This window comes from Bos indicus x Bos taurus, chromosome 25 (genome assembly GCF_003369695.1).
Source record: "Bos indicus x Bos taurus breed Angus x Brahman F1 hybrid chromosome 25, Bos_hybrid_MaternalHap_v2.0, whole genome shotgun sequence".
NCBI lineage: Eukaryota > Metazoa > Chordata > Mammalia > Artiodactyla > Bovidae > Bos > Bos indicus x Bos taurus.
The window spans coordinates 21,146,482-21,151,733 of record NC_040100.1 but is presented as its reverse complement, the minus strand read 5'-3'; positions in this window follow the sequence as shown (position 1 = coordinate 21,151,733).

Here is a 5,252-nt window from a genome sequence, read left to right as displayed (position 1 = left end):
CTGGCCCGGTCCCTCGGTGCCTCCGGGGAACCGCCCGGCCCCCGCCCGCCCGGAGGAGACTCCGCCCCAGGCTGGGCCAGCTGGGTGCTCGGGCCAGGACGCAACCTCAGCGGCTGTTTCCCTCCTTCCCTTGCCCTTCCCATCGCACTCACCCCCGCAAGCCCCGGACACCCCGCGAGGGATGGCTCCGAGCTTTCCTGGGAAAGGCATTTTCCCAACGGAGGCCCTTATGGAGAATTTCCCACCTGCCAAGTATTGTACCAAGTGCTTTTACATCCGTCATTAACTCACTGACTCTTCACGGCACTTCCAAGGTAAAAGCTGAGGCTCAGAACTCGGACTCGAACTCAGATGCCTGACCTCAGAGCCTGTGCTGATTGTTACTATGCTAGAGGCCTCTACTGAGAGATGATGAAATACAAATCAATTACTCGTTCAATAAATATTTATTACGTTAAATTAATTAAATTAAATATGTAATCTCAGCCTGGGAAGCAGGAAAGATAAAGTCCCTGTTTTTACAATACTTACAGATTCCTAAGCGTTAGATGGGCCTCCCTGTTGGCTCAGGAGTAAAGAATCCACCTGCACTGCAGGAGATGTGGGTTAGATCCCTGGGTCGCACAGATCCCTTGGAAAAGGAAATGGCAACCCACTCCAATATTCTTGCCTGGGAAATCCCATGGGTATCCCACACTGCCTTCTCATATAGTTTCCCCATCCCCAGCACTTGAGCAAGAATTCCTGTCTCTGGCTTTGTTTTTAAGAACCTACCAGATCTAAGACATCCTCTAACCATCAACATGGTTAGCTTTGGAAAACCCAACTGCCTCATGGTGCAAAACTTCTTTTAGAAATAGGTACATCATGAATCCTTTGGTTCACTTGGTTACTCCCTCATGCTTAGCTGGTCCAAGACCCCCAAATCAGCATAATAAACAACTTCATAACAAAAGTGGTTGTTATTCTAGAAACCAACACAAGCTACTGAGCCAGTGAGTGAGCCTGCCTTTATGCTTTATATTTTGTACTCTGTACATCTGTTTTAAAATGCTCATTGTGTTTCTTAATTATGCTTGGGTTCGTAGGACTTTCTCATGCGATAAATTTGATTTACATAGAACACAAACAAGTGAACTGGTTTAGGTAATTTGTGTATGTGATGATATAAGTAACACATTCTACAAACTTAGCAAAATTTTAAAAAATATATAAATTAGAAAACTCATTCATGTTTTCACCTCTCGGAAGCACAGCATCTCTGTTAACATTCTGTTTTTATTTCCCCCAGTGTTTTTTTCCCTGTGCCTATATGTCTGGTGGGTACTGTGTTGAAATATGTGTTTTCCCCACCAGAGCTTCTTTTTCCCCTGACAGCCCTTCTCCTGTTTGAATGAGGCTGCCCTGACTCTATTGCCTCAGAGAAGGGTTGAGGAAGCAGAAAGAGAGAAAAAGAAGCTTCTTTTACCTTTTGAGTATTTCTGTAACTCGTGGCATGAACCTAGATTTAAGAGAATGAACAATGAGAGTAGAGCAGAGTCTCCAGACACGAAGAGGAAGGAGGAGCAAGGGATGAGAAGATGCTGCAGGCCTCTGGGAAAGGGGGATCACTCTGTAGCCCCTTCACTCAAGGACAGGACCCCACATAGACACTTGGGATCCAAGTGCAAGGGGATCTGTGTCTTAATTCCTGGATGGAAATGGTTCGTGCTGTGTCTGGGCAGAGGGGGCGCTAGGGCGGTTCCCACTGCCTAGTGTGTGATACAGAGGTGTGGGCGTGTGTGTGCTCAGTCATGTCCGACTCTTTGCGACCCCATGGACTGTAGACTGCCAGGCTCCTCTGTCCATGGAATTTTCCAGGCAAGAACACTGGAGTGGGTTACCATTTCCTCCTCCAGGGAATCTTCCTGACCCAGGGATTGAGCACGCGTGTCCTGCGTCTCCTGCATTGGCAGATGGATGGATTCTTTACCACTGAGCCACCTGGGAAGGGGAAGCCCGATGTGGAGGTGGTGGGGGAGGAGTTTTCTAAATGCCGGAGGGAGGAAGAGGGAGAGAGACAGAGAAGGAGGCGGAAAGACTTTTCAGAAAGAAAAGGGACAATGCAGCACAGGCCAGTAAGGATAAGAGACAGGACGCAAGGAGACCGTGGCTGTCTCGGGGGATGGCGGCTGGGACAAGGACTCGGTACCCTCTCACTTCCTGGCACTGTGTCGACTCTACTGAATTTAAACCCATCCTGGAGAAAAGCTGGGAAAACCCAGATGGAAATGAATTTCTTCCACTTGGCACAAAGTGAACATTTATTCACCACACCTCGGTTTGTGCTCTGCTTCTGGACACATACATAAACCAATAGCCTTCCTCCATTCTAGCAAAAGAATGGAGGAAACACGGTTAGTAATGGAAAAATATTCCAATCCTGATAGCAGTAAGAAGGAAGTCCTTAGGAATAAATTTAACTAGAAAGGTACAGTAACTATATGAAAACTGTAAAATCTTATGAAGCCTATAAAACAAAATGTGAATAAATAAAAAGATATGACTGTATGGGAAGGTTTAAAATGATTAAAATATCCATTCTCTAAATTAAATTGTAAGTATAATGAAATTCTATTATTGCTATATTAAATCTATTTCATGGTCTTTAAAACTGGGCTAAAATAGAGATTATATATAAGAATAATGCTTGAGAATAGTCAAGAGAAGTGTGGCAATGAAGAGTAATAAGAAGGGGGGCTTGTCTTACCAGATATCAGAACATACTGTAAAATTAGAGTTATCAATATAATTTCAGCACAGGAATTGACAAATACAAAAATACGCCAATGGGATCAAATAGAGAATCCAGAAATATATATCAGCATATGTGGGAATTTAATAAATGATAAAGATAATATTTTAATTCATTGGAAAATGTAATAAATGCCATGGCATAATTATCCATCAGGAAGACAGTAAATTTTTTTCACTCTTTTTTGAAAAATAGATTTTATTTTTTACAGCAGTTTTAGGTTAATAGCAAAATTGAAGAGAAGGTCCAGAGATTTCCCATATACTTCTTACCCTTACAATTGTATAGCTGTTCCCATTATTAACATCCTCCACTAAAATGGTAAAAGTGATAAACCTACATTGACCCATCATTATCACTCAAAGTCCACAGTTTAGAGTTGACACTTGCTTATATATTCTATGAGCTTGGACAAATGGATAGTGACATGCGTCCACTGTTAAAGTATATTTTCACTGCACTAAAAGTCTTCTGCGCTCCGCCTATTCATTTCTCTCTCACCTCCCCACAATCCCTGGCAACCTCTGATATTTTTACTGTCTCCATAGTTTTGCTTTTTCCAGGATGTCATACAGTTGGAATCATACAGTATGTAGCATTCATTTTCAGATAGACTTTTCTCATGTAGTAATATGCATTTACATTTCCTTACATCTTCTCATGGTTTGATAGCTCATTTCTTTTTAGTGCTGAATAACATTCCTTCGTCTAGATGTACCACAGTTTATTTGTCCTTTTACCCGTGGAAAGACATCTTGGTTGCTTCCAGGCCTTGGCAATTATGAACAAAGCTGCTGTAAAGATCTGTGTGCAGGTTTTCAAGTGGATCTTGTCAACTTTCTACTGAAATACTTCATACTTAGAGAAAAGTGTGCAAGTCATAGCTCATAAAGTGAACACATGCGTTTAACCCGTACACAGACCAAGAAACAGACTGTGACCAGCAACACCACAAAGTCCCTTATACCCCGTTCTAAGAGTAACCTCCACCCTGACTTCTACCACCATACGTTAGTTTCCTTAGTTTTGATATTTATATAAAGGGAATCATACCATATATTCTCTTCTATGTCTGGTTTCTTTTTCTTTTCTTTTTTTTTGGCCATGCTGCATGGCTTGCAGGATCTTAGTTCTCTGACCAGGGATTGAACCCAGTTCCCCCTGCAGTGGAAGCTAGGAATACTAACCTCTGGACTGCCAGGGAATTCCCTGGTTTCTTTTTCGATACTATTTTTGTGAGATTGTCCAAGTCATCAAGTGTAGTTGTAGTTCATTCTCATTGCTGTATAGTGTTACATTATATGAACATACCACAATTTATTTGTCTATTCTAATGTTGACCAGCATTACCACTTTTTCTCCCTATCGGCTTTTGGCTATGATGAAGTGCTATGAATATTCTTGCACACGTCTTTGGGTGACCACATCTACACATTTCTGTTGTGTATATACTTAGGAACAGAACTTCTAGGTCATAGGATATCTAAATGTTCCTCTTCAATAGATTCTGCCAAACAACTTTCCAAAGTGGTTGTACCAGCTTACATTTGGTAGTGGTGGTGGGTAAGTTTCTTTTGTGATATAGAAAATATAAATGCTGTAAAAGAAAACAAAACATACACTTAAAATATATAAAAAATTTAAAATCCTTAGAAAGGCAAAAGATATTATAAACAAACATCAAAAATATTGGCAACACAGAATACAAAGATTAACATCTATAATACAAACTGCTCCTATACATTGACAAGAAGAAAACAACCAAGAAATATACAAATGCAACAAATAGGCACTTACATAAGATGAACTCCAAACATGTGAAAAATGTGCTCAGAAACACTAGCAGTTAGAGAAATGCAAAAACAAGATTTTTTAAAAGTAGCAATTATATCACTTTATGTCCATAAATTTGCAAAAATTATAAAGAAAGCTATAGTAATGGCAGAATGTTGATAATTGCTGAAGCTGAGTTGTGAATATTTGGGGGGCTCATTATGCTATTTTATTTGGTTTCAAGATGTTTGAAAATGTCCACAATAAAAAGAAAATCCTCAAACAAACAAAAATAAGAAGGCAAAGCTGACTACTGCCAGGGATTTGGAGAAGAACATGCTCTCATATGGCGTTGGCGGAAATATAAATTGTAACAGACTTTTTTGCGATGCAATCTGGAGACAATTGTTTAAAATAAGAATTGCATAATCCCTTTGACCTGAAAAACCCATTCTCAGGATCTTTCCCATAAAAACAAAAGATCTTTATATAAAATTATTTTAAAATATAGTTTAAAAGGTTTATGATGGTAGCAGTATAAGGGGGCTTATTGGACCACTGTTCTTAGTACAAACAAGTATAGAAGCCAAGCGAGTAGCCTTTAACTGAGATTTAGCTGACCTAGTTACAGAACATCTATACTTTGGAGTATTATGCAGCCATTAAAAAAATGGTAGAGTGTATT